Here is a 17853-nt window from a genome sequence, read left to right on the forward strand (position 1 = left end):
TTGGAGGTTGGAGCAGCACACATTTCTCTAGGAAGTTGGCTGCCAGACTTTTGCCTTCACTTGATAACTCATATCCTAAGAATAGGACGTTGAGGTGGGCAATTTGTGATTTCTTAAAATTGAATTTGTACCCTTCAGATGCAAACCCGAGTATTATGGTGTTCACTCTTTTCAAGTGCACGTCCAAATCATCGTCTGTAAAATAGATGTCATCGACATAAGATAATGCCTCATCATCGTACATTTGTAGTAACTCTGTTACTCTGGCTGAAAATAACCCTGGACTATTCTTGAATACTTGGGGGAGACGGCAAAATTGTCGCTGTGTCCCCTTTATTGAGAAAGCGGTCAAATGCCTGCTTTCAGGTGCAATATTTTGACAGAAAAAACCATTCGAAATATCTAATGTGGTTTTATATTTTTTTCGCACGATGTTATTCATCAGTGCTGCATTTTGTACTGCAAATGTTTTGCAACAGGAGTTTAGATGCCCGTTTTCCAAAACTAGATGATATGAATTGTCTGGTTTGGAGACAGGAAACAAAGGGTTGTTATTGATGAGGTGCATGTTTCAATCACCCCTTGGTATTCAAGTTGATTTAAAGTCTCCCTGACTTGTTTTTTAGCTTCTTGCTTAACTGGATACTGCCTTTGGGCAGTAGGTTGATTTGTTAACTGGATTTTATGGTGAGGAGAGTCCTCATCCCATCCCACATGATTTTATATAATGCTGGAGCCTGAGCTACTGCCCATTTTCTGGCATATGTATATTTTTTATGAATTGGAATGTGATTTGAGAAAGCTGTCCATCGGAATCTTGCGAGCTATGGTCACTTCTGCTGCGCTGTCTAGCATTGTCTGGGCCCACTCCCCGTTCTTGAGTAGTGTCCTCAAGATCCTCGGTATGTCTGATCTTTACGCTATCTACCTTCTTTTTGGTGAATTGAGTTTTCTTATTTTTTGGAACGTGCTGTTTTTCTTCGGACTTCACGCTTTCCTCTTTTTGTTCTGATCGTCCTCTCCTCTCTGATTTCTGCGAGGAAGTCTGAAAGGTACGAGAGGAACGTGTATCAGTATCTTGATATCTATCAGGTTTTCTTAGAGTATCCCTATTTCTAAGGTTATACCTTTTTTCAGAGGGCTCCCGTTGGGGAGACCTACCTCCCCATTGGGGAGATCTTCCTCTGGACTGTGAATGCTTCTCTTTAGGAAGTGTTTGCTTAGTATTTTCCTACTTCTTTTTAGTAGTAGTGAGATTATTTTTAATAAAAACTTTTTCATGATTTTCAGTTAGTTGGGGTTTTAATGGTTTCCCACCCAAACTATCTCTACCTAGTTCTTCATATGATTTTTCAATAATTCTTGCAAGCTCATATGATTGGTCTGCTCTAGCTGTTTCTTTTAACTTCTGGCGGATTGCCACAGATGCTGCTTCACCTTTGATGTTGGCTAATAGTATAGCCGAGACCTGTTTGAAATCTTTCAGTAATTTAATACCTAGATTCAAGGCTGGTTCTGGACCGTATTCATTCTGAATCTGTCTCAGAACGTCTGGTATTACCGCCATAGACGGAACACCATCTGTTTTTGTGTATATTGAAGCAAAGACTGTACCCCAAGTGTCACAGTCCTCCACATGTGGTGCTATCCCCATTGGTAAACAGATTGTCAGAATTCTGTGTTTCTCATTAGGGGTACTATCAGGGAATACTGCCTCAATTTGAGTATTTTTTTGTGCTAACCAAAACGGAATTTGTTCCCTTTTGGCAGGCATTTTACCAATGACTGATTGTATAGTCTGTGGTGTGATTTTGTTTGTGTTCCCCTGGTGAGGGGTGTGCTGTGGAATCCTTACAGTAGGTTGGACTGTTAAGGTCCGCATGACATATTCAACCAATTGTCTATGTATTTTAATTAACTGTTTCAGCTGCGCTAACAGTTCTCGACCTGTCATGTTTTCTATGTCAGGATGTGGTGTATAGCTGGCTAGTACCAGCCATGTAGCTCCTGGTCTACCTAGTGGACCGAGCCTGGTAATGTGATTTTGATGTTGTAGGGCACCTTTAAACCAGAGCTGATGCTCTTGGTAAGTTAATGGAATCTCAACGTCCTCGTAAGGAACGTATTCCGTTGGAGGTTCTTCTACTTTGTAGTAGTGAAACTCGTGTGTTATTTCATGTGCTTGAAGAAAGTGAATCCATGAATAGAATACCTCTGTCTGCCGATACTCATGTGCCTCTATAACAAATATTACTTTACCACCTCTCGATGATACTCCATTATTTATCAGTTTGTAAGTTATAGTTTTCCTCACATTTACCGGGATGATTATAGCATCCAGGTCATTCTCTAGGAGATTTCTGTCATCTAAGGCTGCTTGAGCTGCTGCAGCTCTGTCTAATTCTTCATCAGTAACCATTAATTTTACTGATTGAAGAGTTTGCAGAACAAGTTTCAAGGAAACAAAGATTAGATGCACAATATTTTGGAACACTGTATCCTTCAACGTTGAACAAACCAAAAACTAATACATAGGTTTTTCCGTCCTACTCAGTTTTAGCGGATATTAGCCTTTCACCCACTCCAGAAGACGTCTATTGGAGTTTTTACGAGAGAAAGGGATCTGTGTGAAAAGCACGACTGAGTTACTCTAGTATCTAGCATTAAATTATCTCCTTACCAAACGTTGGGTGCCATGTAGTGTAGTTCCTATATTCCCAATAGGCTCTGCGCATTGAAATAATATATCCTGTACTTTAGACGTAGGACTGAGGTCGACTAGTTCTCTACCAAATATATTAAACTTAATTGTGAGTGCCAGCTAGCTCAGAGGTCATTAGAAACTTTCTCGAATTCACAAGAAGGGATTAGTTCCTGACAACCGCATAAACATGACAACTTTGGGCCAGATGTAGGTAGGCTTTTACCGGTCGGTAACGGCCGGAATCGGCCGTTACCGACCGGTAAAAGCTTTTCCCTATGTAGGAGGCTATTTTACCGATTCGGTAAATAACGAATCGGTATTTACCGATTCGGTATTTACCGAATCATTATTTACCGATTCGCTATTTACCGAATCGGTAAATGAGATGTAGGAAGCACTTTCAACAGTGCTTCAGGGCTTTAAGGATTCGTTATTTACCACCAACTATTAGTTGGTGGTAAATAATGAATTCCTATGTAAATGCAAATATGTGCATTTACACCTGTGCCATGTGACAGACATACATGCCCTTAGGGCATGTGTGTGTGCCACATGTGCACACAAGCACTAATCAGGGGTGCAGCATGGTGTCAAAGTGACACCCTGCCACCCTTGACTTTTTTCCAATTTTACCGAATCTGTAATTACCGATTCGGTAATTGACATTCATTCCTATGGGCCACCAGAGGTGCTGAAAAAATAGAGAGATGGGCGTTTTCAATAAAAAAGTATTTATTGAACAGTCTTCTTTCTCGAGCATAAGAAATGTACTGCTACAATTGTAATACTGGTTATAAAGTACAAGGCATATAATACGAAAAGCATTATAAAGTAGTACTGTAAAAGCATGATGTGGTTTCTAAGCCATAAGTTGCCTAAAACATATAAAATACATACAGTGATAAAATAATGACTAAAAGTACTCAACTGGTGCTTCTAAAATACGCCTACCCCGGTGTACCTAACCTAAGTCTAGTACAAGGGAAGAAGTAAGTGAGGAGTAGCTTAAGTTTAGTATTTCTCTGCCAAGAATCTGTCCAAGAATTCTCTAAGGGTCTAATCAGCTCCGTACCTTGGTTTAGAATGAAGGAGGTCTTGTATCTCTATCTCAGGACTCGATTTCCCAGCAACCCGTAAGGGTAGCCTGGAAACACTGGAGCTGGATTCTCGGCAGAAGAAAAGACAGCGTCTCTCAGAGCGTCAGCTGGAGGGTCGGCTTCCTTTGGCACTTGCTGCTGCAGGGCGTCGGGCAAGTAGTTAGCCGATCTGCTCCAAACCACCATGTGTTTGTCTGGGCAAATCTAGGCATATTTATGCTTTGAAGGTGCCGAGTGTGACGTGTGATTGGACTTAATAACATCATCAAAGACTCAGTTCTTCCAAAAGTCCATGATTTCCTTGATAAATTAGTATTCAGGCAAGGGGAAGTCCCTAGCTGCTGAAGGCGAGTTTCTCTAAGAAATCGTTGTTGATTCTTGGAATTTAGTGGAAGTAGCCGTGCCGTATTTGGGCTGCATCGGCTCAGTCTAAATATGGTAATGATTTCTATGCCTACATAAGGATCAAACAATCTATACCTATATAAGGGCATGAATCGGGAAAAATTACACTAGAGTCCTAGATTCATTTACAACAGGCTTATTCCCAACAGAAGCAGACACAGGAGGAATTGTGGTAATTTCTGCACTTTCTTAGTAAAGGAAGCAATTCGATTGACTGCTCTGAAAAGTAAGTTGTTTGCTTACAAGGAACACGATGCAAAGCTCCAGGCCAAGACGGTCTACCTAGGGATGCATATCAGGTCATAGTCGATGAACCAATCCTCTTGCTGCAGGAACTGCTAATTGCATCTTAATCAAGGGCCAACATCCTCCATTTTTGTGGTGGGAAGCATCATTAATGGTAATACTGAAGCCAAATAAACTCCAGAGCAGGTGTGAGTCTTATCAGCCAATGTCACTGTTGAAGGCCAGCTATCAAATATTTTCTGCACTATTGGCCAAGATATCAGCAGGGGTAGTGGGGAAGCTGGTGATGGATGCTCAGAAGGGTTTAATTTCAGGTGGACAGAAGAACAAGTTAGCACATCAGATAGTTGTATCAATAGATCTAGCCAGTACATTCCATGTACCATTGGGTCTGATAACCTGAGTTGCGGCCAAGGCATTACTGTGTGCTTACTTAAGAAAGTATAGGTTCATCATAATATCATTGGGGCAATAATGTCTATATAAAATTCCATCCTCCAGAATATTGATAAATAATACACTTACCGAACAGGTCATGTTTAGCAGAGGTACACAGCAGGGCTGTCCTATTTTACCAATTCTTGTTTATATTTTTTTTAGCCCTTAGAACAGGTAATTAGGGTGGAAACAATATAATTCTATTTGAATGCCATATGATTCAATACTTTTCTCCACCCAGCCCGAATTAACAATTCACATCTTTCAGGGCCTCGCTGGCCATTTGGGGTTCTTAGCAGGTTACACTATTAATCAAGAGAAGACTGAGATTCTCTCCAAATTGATTTTTTTATTTAACTACATCCTATTTTGGTTCAATATAACCACACTCCAGAATGTCCAGAGTGTCATTTGTAGATTTAAAAGGGCAGAAAAAGGGGTGAGGATCGCATGAAAGGCTACCCATGAGAGATGTACAAAAATGCTGTTGGGCTTTCCAGCTGGAAATGTTCAGGATGCTATTTGGAATACCAAACTACTCAGAAGTGCGGGAGTTGTTTTTGGCAATGGCTAATAGTTAAAATGGCACCTATAGTTCTCTATATAAGTTTGAATTGCCTACATTTTTCTTTAAATGGTCAGGTTGAAGGTTCTATGTTCTGGTGCGATAGTTTGGCATAAGGTTAAGAGTAAATGGGCAATTCCATACTACTCAGGGCAAATATAGGCATTATCATTGCATGCGTTTACAAAGCATGTGAATAGAACACGATTGTTACAATGACTGCGATGTTACATTGCAGTACCATTACTAAAGAAGTCATTACAACAACTTGCTGTAGGGGCGCGCTGGTCTTAGGAAGAGCATAATTTACTATTCCAACTCCAGAGTGTGCAGCAGTAAGTAAGTAAATTGTACTATTCCTTAGTTTAGATCGCCCCCTACAGCAAGTCATTGTACTGCAATGTAACAACGCGGTCGTTGTAATGACTGTGTTGTAATCGCATGCATTGTAACACATGCGATGTGATGGCTGTTTCCCCTCAGGGCAGGCACCAGTATGGGAGTCACCAGAGTCCCCTGAATGCTTGAAAGATGCTTTAAGTATTCCACTAAAATTGTGTGACTAAGTATCCTGTAGAAGGTTTGGCATTTTGTCTAGGTTCAAGTATCTCCCTGAACAAAAACCAGGGAACATTTTGGCAACCATCTTTTGAAATTTTACTGCCATTCCCGCTAACATAAAAGAAACCAGCTCATCATTTGATGTAGGGCTTACTGGATCACTAAAAAGGTGGAACGATGGACTGCAGCCAGCAAGAGTAAGTGCGTGCAAGAAACGCAGATGATATACATATGTTTATATCATGCCCTATTTTGCAGGAATATTGGGATACCTTATGCACAACTATAACTGCAGCAATAGTTTCCAAGTTTGAGGTAAGCTCAAATGTAATTTTGTTTGGTGTTGGAGCAAGGTCGATAAAGTACACAATCATAGAAAAATAATTTTCTGTGTTATGTTGCTGGCCAGGCACCTGGTCACTAAAAAGTTGGTTGATGTGATCCCTCCCAAATTCAGATAACGGACCCTGCTGATAGGAAAATCAGCAGCTATAACAGAACAAGTATTATTGAGAAAAGAAGAAAATGTTGGCAACTGATAATTGACAAGATAATGATGAGCAATGTTTGTGATTTGTCTCTAAATGACATGTCTAATGATTATACCAGTCAGAGGCTGGGCTTTGGACCCAGTAGGCCAATTTCAAATGTCCTGAAAATGAGACCGTTTTGGTAATGTGAACAATGATGCTGTTGGAGGTACACCAACCCTGACTCAAATATATATATATATATATATATATATATATATATATATATATATATATATATATATATATATTCACTGAAAAAACCATAGGTTATAGACCATATATAGTTAGGAATTAGCATTTAAAAAACCTTATTTTACTCACACAAAACCATTGAAATTCCATATATAGTTAGTTGCACTAACTATATATCGCGCACCCGCAATCCACTGCTGATGATGTCACATATTACATCATTCATGACATGGTCAGTGACATCACTGATGACATCACTGATGACATCTCAAATGACATCACTGATGACATCACTGATGACATCTCATTTGACATCATTCTTGTGCTAATACGATAAACCTCTTCAGACTCTAATATAACCTTAGATACACTCAGTGTATACAGACACTCACACACTGTCACTCATCCATGGAGTTACTCACACACCTAGTCAGTCATGCAAGGAAACAATCTCACCTCCATTTCCTCAACTATACATTTATACACACCTTACTTATTCAAACATATACTAACACATATTTACTCTCTTATACAATCCCTGATACAAGTTCACAATGATCCATACAGCCACTCACACATTCAGTGGCTCTCATGCACAGTTATTTATATATGCCAACTCTCACATGTACTGTGTTTTACATATGTACTTACTATGACATGTAGCATTGAGATATCCATTCACTCATCAATACACTCATGCACACAGTCAACCGCCCATGTAGCTGTTTCCACATGCACTCTTGAACTCATACACCTAGTGAATCAACTACTCACACATCTATGCACAGAGTCACACACCTCCCAGCCACCCCCACACAAACTCAATCTCCCATACAAATACTTGGGCAACCAATCAATAACACATATAACCTCTCGTATAGCTAATGATCAACACATGCAGCAGTTTACATCACAACAGACATACTGATGCACACATTCAGACAGTTTAGTCACTAACCCATGCATTTAGTACGACACATTTATTCACTCACTCATACAGTCAGTCACGCACCTACTAAATCCTTCATCCAGACACTTATACATCCACTCATTCTTCAATATATCAAACATATTTAAACTTTACAGAAACACACAGTCACTGGATGATGTCATCAGTGATGTCATCAGTGATGTCATTTGAGATGTCATCAGTGATGTCATCAGTGATGTCATTTGAGATGTTATCAGTGATGTCATTTGAGATGTCATCAGTGATGTCATCAGTGATGTCATTTGAGATGTCATCAGTGATGTCATCAGTGATGTCACTGACCATGTCATGAATGATGTAATATGTGACATCATCAGCAGTGGATTGCGGGTGCGCGATATATAGTTAGTGCAACTAACTATATATGGAATTTCAATGGTTTTGTGTGAGTAAAATAAGGTTTTTTAAATGCTAAATCCTAACTATATATGGTCTATAACCTATGGTTTTTTCAGTGAATTTTCGAGTTTTTTTAAATGCTAATTCCTAACTATATATGGTCTCTAACCTATGGTTTTTTCAGTGAATATATATATATATATATATAACATCTCTATGGCAAAATGAAACCCCTCATTTTGTTCCTTTGCAAATTAAATGTTTTAAGTGTTAACACTTTATTCCAATCAAGATGACTTCAGGTGTGCCATACTTTTGTCATAAGTAAGACTGTTAGCGCTCTAGTTGTTCTTTAGAACACTCTGGGACATTCTGTCACTGGGCTATAGTTGGGCTACATCTGGCTGATATTTGGGCTACATTTGGGCTCTTTTGTCTCTGGTGGCCATCTTTGGGCTACATTGGGCTACATTGGGCTACATTGGGCGCCAACATATATATAGCCCAATGTAGCCCAATATATATTTTTCAAAGTTAATTTTCGTAAAAACCACTGGAGCATATATCTTGAGACATAGCAAAGGCACATCGGGCTACCAGTCCCTACAATTTTGCCAAGTTTTGTGGAAATCCATTCAGCCGTTCGAGCTAAAAGTGAGTCCAACCGCCCTATGGAAAACTCAATGTTAAAAACACGTTTTGTGACCCCCCTGTTTTCTCGGACCCCGCTTGACGAAACCCCCCCAACTTTTCAGGGGCTGCTCAGAAACAAAATGTGCCATTTTCCTGAAAATTTCAGCCAATTCCATTGACAAACGCCAAAGTTATTAGACATAGAATTTTCTGAAATCCCATAGAGAAAAAATCCTAACTATATATACCTACTGGCTATCGCCAGTAGGTAATATATATATATATATATATATATATATATATATATATATATATATATATATATATATATATATATATATATATATATATATATATATATATATATATATATATATATATATATATACAATGTTGGCTAATCACAATGGAGCAGTTGTTGGATAAGCCATCTGGTAAGCCAAGTGGGTCTTGCCAATCAACGTTTTTACTTTAGGGCTTAAACGTTTTCCTAGTTCTCAGATTCTCCAGTGTGTCAAGACAAGATTGTAAAGCTAACAAGGGTCCCTAAAAATTATACAAATCACCATTAAACTCCTCAAGGCTTCAGATTCGGCGTCAAAAGCTCTGAGTGGGATAAAGCAAAATTTCATATCCTCCAAAGTTGCATCACTGGAGGAGTAACTCTGTTTCTTAACCCTGATCCCAAATTTTACCTTTGGTCACTTTTGTGGCTCCTGATATCCCTCAGTGGAGCAAGGCTGGATGCTACAGCCAGTCGGGGCTCCATTAGGCCAGATCTCTTCATTTTAACGTCCAGTTAAATCCATTCAGTTGGCAGATAAAATCTCCAAGCGGGATACACCTGGAAGTCGTTCCAACAAGAGCGCACCCTCCCAGGAGGAGCCCCTGCATATACCCTCAGTTGTCTGGAGGTTAAAAATGTATAAATCCCACAAAGTGATTGTTCCTTGAAACATCCCTCCTGGTCTTTCCATCAGACTCCATATTTTTAAGACATTCATCTAAGCACCAGGTCTCTCTGTACCATGGCTCTCTCAAGGTTGCGTATCAAATGGCCAGTTAAGCTTTCTTTAGAAGCGGGAGCTTTTCGGTCTTTTGTGCCCTTGCAGAAGCATCATGAGGCAAACTACTTAACCATTTGAGAGCAATTCTAGTACCTGGGTACCAGCAGGAGACAGGAATTTTCTTTCCTTAACAGTGAGGTAAAGTTTTCTTTCCTCTAGATGTTTTCTTCTCAGGTCAAGTAATGTTCAGAGGAGGCGGTGATGATGTGCCTGTCTCAAGCTATGCACAGGCCAATGACTGGTGTATTTGCTGCACTCTATTCTGTCCACTTTTCCAGAGGAAACATACCAATGTGATCCAACTTACTGGAAATCTTCATTGTTTTCCTCATGTTTCTCATTTAAGATAGACATAGATGTCCTCCCTCTGTAAGAGCATAGTATCACCTTTCAGCCATTTACATGTGGGGATAAGTTGTCATCGCCTTTACCTGCATTGAAACTGGTTTTCCCTCCTCCTGGGAGCAAAAAATTAAAGGGTGGCTTGTGGAATTAATTTCTTTAGTGCCTGTGATCACCATTCAGGACCAATACTTCAAAAAAGAATTAAGGCAGACATCTGTGTTGCAATATGTGGTCCCTTACCAGATGACTAATACCTGCTAAGTGGTGAGTCTTTGATGATATTTCATGATACATTCAACCCAAGAGGTGTAAATGACTCACAAGACTTGAATTGCTTCATAGAAACAAAAATGCCCTTCTAATGTTTGTTGAGCGACCCACTCAACTGCAGACCAGACGTCACGGGAATGGAGATAGTCCGTCCTCTCACAAAATGTTATCCCTCCATGCTTAATGGAGAACAGCCATAGGTGGTAAATCATTGGTGAAAATAGGTATGACGTAGCTCACAGAAGATAGATGCCCTGGATAGGTTTTTTTCCTCTAGCTGGTATCCCTTGTTTCGCGGAAGATACTTCTTGAATGTCTCCTTTAAAAACAAAAAGGAAACAACATGAAAAGGTTCTAAGAGCGTGCAACACATTCATACAAGACAAATACAGTCTGGTTCCTTTGTATACAATACATGTGGACATTGCTCACCCAATGCGTAGATTGCAGTCACTCAGAAGGCACCCAAATGTTACATAACATCAAACTACACTGAAAATGGCTCCTGTTAATCCGTAGGAGGAGGGTACAATCATATTCCCTTTTAGTTTCGTAGTAAAATTTTGGGAGGTTAAAATATATGCCCCTTCTTTAGTGGGAATTCGCAATAGGCAGTCAATAGAAAAAATCAAAAACCCAGGTAGAAACAAAACAAAGCCTCAAAATATGTCCAGAGAAGTGTAATCCCAACAAAAACTGAGGAATTTAGGTTACAGTGCACTGACTGGGTAGGAAATGAATCTCATGGGTACCAAAAAATTCATAAGGTAAAACTCCCCGCCCCCACAGTGTATTGGGAAGCATCTGCCTCTACAAAATAGGTAACACAGGATCATGTGTATCAGAACTGGAGCTGTTGTGGATTTGGTGATTAATACGTTTAAGGCTTTCTGAGCATCTGTTGACCACTGCAATGCCTCATCATTTTTAGGGGTCTAGTAATAGGGGTTATGAGATCTGAGAAATGTGTAATAAAATGGCAATAGAATTGGTGAAACCCAATTGAGCCGATAAATCCTTCAACATGTCATAATAGGCCAGGAGCCAATGGCTATGGTCTTCTTTTTGACCATCTGGATCCCTGCGGAGGTGATGTCAATACCTAAAAAGTCTCCCTGGAAACCTGGAACATACACTTGTCAAGCTTTAAGAACAAGTGGTTTTCTTGTAGATTATGTAGCAGCTGTCTAACATTGTGCTTGTGTTCCTGTTGTGTTTCAGAGAATATCAGTATATCACTGATATAGACAATAACACTATGTCTAGAAACTTCCAGAGCACTTCATTGATAAAAAACTGAAATGCTGTAGGGGCATTACACAGGCCAAAATTCATGACACAGTATTCATATAATGCGAACTTCGTGTGGAAGGCTGTCTTCCATTCATCTCCTTCCTGCACACGAATGAGGTAATAACCTCTGTAAAGGTCCAACTTGGTAAATACTGTGGCATGGCATAACTGGCCCAGTAAAATGGGTATCAAGGGCAACGGGTATTAATTCTTGATTGCCACTTTGTTGATTGCCCAGTAATTGACACACTTGGAGATCCCCCTCTTTTCAGGCACAAAAAAAGAGGTGATGACCCAGGAGGCGAAGAGGGTATGATGAACCCAAAAGACAACCTTTCATCCAAGTACTCTCTCAAGTGTTGTGTTTCGGGTTCCAAAAGGGCCCAAATCCTGCTACACGAAAGTGGGGCCCCTGGTATTAGATCAATTCGACAATCGAAGCTGTGGTGTAGGGGTAACTGGATGGCCTTGGATTTAAGAAAAACATAATCATTCTGCAAATACAGATCAGGCATACTCGAGGTTTCTGGAGCAAAGCAGGAAGCCCAACCAAGTCCACTCTGTCTCTTCCTGATAGCAATATTGCAAGCAATGTTTAGAGTCTAGTATGACATTGAGTTTAGGCCACTCTATCCTGGGACCATGTAGTTATAACCACTTCACTCCAGGATAGCACCAAAAGTAGGTGTATCTATTAAATCAAAACTGAGAAACTAAAAATTACCATTGTCACAGATTAATGTAAAGGGCTCTGTCCGCATTGTAATCAACCTGATACACAGCTCTGTGCCATCTATTGCCAAAAGAGGCTGAGGATCTTTCTTCTGTAAACAAAATACCATGGGTCCTGGCTTATTTGATATCCATGAAATTACCAGTTGTCCCTAAGTCTAACAAGATAGGGAGGATGGTCCAGTATTGGACATAACCAAAGTCACAGTAATGGTGAAGTGACGTGGCGCCTTTAACACTGACCCGGCTAAATCAGGAGAGGTCTCTCAATCTTGATCCTTTTTTTATCCTGTTTAAAGAAAGACCACCCTACTTGACAAAAGCCGCTGTTTTCTTCGCAGAGAGACCCTTGGGATTGGCAGGGCAATCACAGGCATAATAGCCTCCTTTGTCGCCATATAAAAAAAGGTTCAAAGACCATCTTTAGTCCTTTTCTTGGTTAACAGGCCCCTTACACAGCCTATTTGAATGGGTTCTTGAGACACTGGATTTAGCTTACTTTCTCTTCTCAATGTATTCTTTTCATCGCTCCACTCTTTCAAACAGTGATCCAGCTTCACTACCAGGTCAACCAAGTCAGCACAATCAAGATATCCTTAAGTTCATCACAGAGACCTTGATAAAACAAGGATGCCCTTTTCTCCAGAGACCAATGTGTCTCGGACACCACACGGTTAAAAGTAGATATATAATGTTAGCAAAAACTGTTTTCCCTGCCTTAAATTTAGAAGTTCGGTGTCACTTGCTTGCATGAAAGTGTGTTTGTCGAACAGACACCACATCTAGGGGTCGATTAGGAACGCGGACGGACTTGAGTCCATCCGCGACCCCAGAGTAGGAGGGAACGTCCGCTTGGGCTGCGGCGTTCCCTCCGTGCAGATTAGGATGTGACCCCCAGGGTGGCGGTCACATCCTCTATCTTCAACATTGCGGCGGGTGCAGCTTAAAGCTGCACCCGCCGCAATGTTAAAAATGCATGCACCGCATTTGCGTGCACAAAGCAGCAGGCACCGCGCGGTGCCTGCTGCTTTGTTCACGCAAATGCAGGGGGGTACCATAGGTACCCCCATGTGCACCCCCCACTCCCCCCTTCACCAAGGGGGCCCGCAACGGGCCCCCGAAGTGAAGGTCCGTATGTCTTTCCGCGGCGGAAAAGCCGCCGCGGAAAAGCATACATTTCACACCATCCTAATATGGCTGGCGGTGTCTGATAGACACCGCCAGACATGTTAAAGCTTTTCCGCCGCGGTCGGAAGGCGACCGCGGCGGAAAAGCTGCGGACTGACTGCAAGACCCACCAGCCATCCTAATATGTATTGTATTTTAAATTTATAATGCTCACAGCTTAACCCACTTGGGGTCTCCCGGCGCAAAACTGAAGGCAGTGGTAATGAGGTCAGAGGATTATCACTGAGGGAAAAGCAGGGTTTTGAGCTTTTTTCGAAATTTTGTCAGGGAAGGCTCAAGTTTCAGTGGAGCCGGGAGAGCATTCCACAGTTTTGGGACAAGGCAGGAGAAGGAACGTCCGCCAATTCTTGCCAGTTTGAAACGTGGAATTAGGAAATTACCTTGAGAAGAGGATCTAAGAGGACGGGAGGGAGTGTATGATTGGACAATAGACTGGAGGTACGCAGGGGCTAGCCCTTGCTTGATCTTATGCATAAAGCAGAGGGTCTTAAATTTAATTCTGTTTTCAATGCGGAGCCAATGTAGATCTTTGAGATAGGGGGAGATGGATGATCTCCAGGGAATTTTGCAAAGTAGGCGGGCAGCAGAGTTTTGAACAAGTTGGAGTTTCCCCTGTGTCTCCGCGGTGACTCCAAGCTAAAGTACGTTACCATAGTCCAGCCGTGCGATGACTAAGGCCTGGACTACCGTACGCCTTGTCGAGTCCGGGAGCATCCAGAGGATTTTGCGGAGCCACCCAAGGATGGAAAAACAGGTGACTGCCACTCTGACAACCTGATGTCGCATGGATAGTGAGTCATCCAGGACAAAGCCCAGGTTCCGTACCTGTGTCACAGGCGGGGGTAGAGGCCCCATTTCTGGTGGCCAATGTTGGGGGCCCCAGAGGTGTTTGTGTTTGCCTAGGATGCCTACTTCCGTCTTGTCCCCGTTCAATTTCAGGAGATTGGTCCGCATCCATTCAGCAACTCTGCTGAGTTCCAGTTTGAGAGCAGATGGAGCACAGGTTTTGGCCGGGGAGAGTGAAAAAATGATTTGGGTATCGTCTGCGTATGAGTAAAGGGAAAGACCGGAGTCTTCCACAATGCTAGCCAGGGGCCTCACATAGATGTTAAATAGCATTGGGCTAAGTGAGGACCCCTGAGGCACCCCATGCGCAGACGAATGCACAGAAGAGGCAGAATTGGAGGAGAAGACTTGGAAAGAACGATCACTGAGAAAGGAAGAGAGCCAGGCCAATGCAGGTCCGGTCACTCCGGCCGCCTCCACTGCTTTCAAAAGAACAGGGTGTGAAACCATGTTGAATGCGGCGCTTAAGTCTAAAAGAATAAGCGCCGAGGTTTCACCCTGATCGAGGCGGGAACGTAAGTTCTCAGTAACTCCTAGAAGAGTGGTTTCTGTAGAGAAATGGGTGCGGAACCCGGATTGAGATGGATGTAGAAAGCCTGTTGCCTCGATATGGGAGGTAAGGTGAGTATTGACATGTCTTTCCAGAATTTTTGAAAATATTGGCAGCAGGGAAATGTGGCGGTAGTTAGAATAGGTCTTGGGGTATGCGCCAGGTTTTTTTTAAGAGAGGAATCACCATAGTTCTTTTCCATTCCTCCGGGACTATGGATTCTCGTAAGGAAGAGTTAAGGAGATCTTGAATAACTAGAAGTAAGTCTGGAGAAAGCTGACGGAGAATATAGATGAGGATTGGATCCAGGGGAGAACCTGAGTTAACTGGCCATACAGTTGCGGAGCGAGTTTTGCTGGAGCTGGGGCCATTCTGAAATTTGTGTCGTCAGGGAAGGGGAGTCGGGTATGTCCGGGGTAGTCGGGTCCTAAGGAGTATTAGGAGGGACTGTGGAAAGTGATTCGTAGATCATGTCTACTTTAGAAATGAAGAAATCTGCAATGTCATTGCATTGGGTCTCTCCCAAGGCCGGTGGAGTAGGGGAAGTGTTTGAGCCTGCTAGCTTTTTCACCGTTGAGAATAAGGCTTTCGGCCGGTTGGAGGCGCTATTTATGGACTCCAAAACATAGGAGTCTTTCGTCTTTCTGCAGGCTAGATGTTATTGCCTAAGGGCAGAACGATAGTTTTGTTTGTCGTTTAAGGCATATGCCTTTCTCCAGGATCTTTCTAGCTGTTTGCATTTAGATTTCATAATTTTCAGATCATTCGTGAACCAAGGCGCTGGAGGGAGATGGGCAGTGGGGCGTTTGGAACTAGGCGGCAGATGCTGGTTGATGTTGGAGGACAGCAAGAGATGGACTTCCTGGTTAAATAATATACATGTTTGTTCGGAAGTAGGGCGGCTAGCAAGTAGCGTAGCATTGAGTGCAGGAATATTTAGTTTGGACCAGGCTCTATAACTGCTAGTGATGACAGGGAAGGGCATATTATTGGCGCTTTCTACGGTCAAACTAAAGGAGATGGCAAAATGGTCTGACCAGTCAAGGGGAAGGGCAGGGGTGCTACAATCAAGCGGAATGTTAGAGATAATTGGATCGAGTAAATGGTCAGCTTGATGAGTTGGACCCTGATTTCTGAGTATCAGGTTAATGGCCTCACAATCAGATAAGAAAGTGCTGCTGGGGCTGTTTTGCGTGCCTTCTAAGTGATAACATACAGGCTACTCCAGAGACTGATGAGGCAATCCCCGACCGCACAGAAGAGGGTCTTGCTGAACTGTTAAATACCATTGCAATTGCAGAGGGGGAAGAGCAGTAAATGAGTATTCCCGATATTGTCAGTTGAAAAGAGACTGAAAGTTTGAATACAGCAGCTTCGCAGTCGGGGAAAGGGAGAGCATCTAATTGACAGGAGTGAGTAGCCTTAAGGATAATCGCTATCCCGCTGCCTTTCCCAGTATCTCTGTCCTGTCTGACTATAACATAGCCTGACGGGAGGGCACTGGCCACATCTGGGCCAGAACTGGCATGAAGCCAGGTTTCGGTCAGGAACAGCGCATCTGGTTGGGTGGAGGTGAGGAGGTCAAAGATGTGATCTTTGTTTTTTGGTAGGGATCGACAGTTTATACTCCAGAACTTATAGGGTGGGGTCGGAGGGTTTGCAGACAGAGTCTCCTGGTTAAAGGAGAAGAGACATTGAGGACATTTGACTAAGTCGCTGACTAATGGATCCAGGGGAGGACAAGTAGAGGAGTGACTTTTTAGCCGGTGTAACTCCTCAAGTGAGTAAGCGACATGTGTGTGAGAGTTTGGCTCGTTTAGGGCAGGGTTTGTGGCCGCTGGACGCTCCGGGGCGCGGACGGGTGCAGACGGGCTTGCCTTTGGCGAGCCTTCGGCGCACCGCCGGCGCGCCCGCTGCGCTCGTCCGCTGCGCCTCTGGGAAATGGGTTCCATTTTATGCAGTGCAGGGTGGGAGGAACGAGCAAGTATTCTGCTCGCCCTCTACCTCACCCAAGATGGCGCCGGCAAGGAGTTACTCAGGCCGATGCAGCGCCTGATCGGCTGCTGTTGGCTCTGAGTAGGAGTGCGCGGGGGTCAGTAAGTTAATGGGTGAGTGCTCAGAAATTACAATATGGCGGTGGGTCTTTCAAGGCTCTGCGGCGGTTTTCCCGCATCCTCCGGGCCGGCGGTGGCTTCCGCCGGCCCGGAGGATGCGGGAAAACCGCAATCGTAATAGGCCCTTAGTCTTTGAATGCGCAAAATTGCACAGGACTGGATCGTCATTATGTATCAGCAGTATGGACCAGTTAGCACCTGTGTCGGCCAGGTGGGAGATTACAAATGCAACTTTAGCAGCATCATCATGTAAATCTGAGGGTTTACTGAGGAAATGAAGATGGCATTGAATCATAAAAATGTCAAATTTAATGCAGTCACTGCTTAAATTGTTCCAGGGCTGCTAAGGGAACAGGTACCAGGGTAACAACCGTAAGGTTAATAGGCAAATTCCACTGCCTGTCTGGGTCTTATTGTGCTGAAATGTGTCTGGCTGCAAGACAGTAACCTGGGTTTTTGAAATGGCACTTGGTGTATGCCCCCAGAAATCTTCTCTAGACATATATGTATGTCGTTTACCTATAAGTGCCTGGCTCTCCTGTCTCAGGTTTTGAATAGCAGATGAGGCAAGCGGAAGGTCTCGGAGTGTAGGTCCAGTACTCCCACTCCCTCTGTCATTGGGGTTGTCTGGGAGCCCTGCGTAATCCATCTCCATTCGGGCAGTATACATTTTGTGGGCTTGGTTTTCTGTCGAGGGTCCCACTCACCTGAAGACCAGGTACTGCAGGAACAGAGAGAGTCCAT

This window comes from Lissotriton helveticus, chromosome 6 (assembly GCF_964261635.1).
Source record: "Lissotriton helveticus chromosome 6, aLisHel1.1, whole genome shotgun sequence".
NCBI lineage: Eukaryota > Metazoa > Chordata > Amphibia > Caudata > Salamandridae > Lissotriton > Lissotriton helveticus.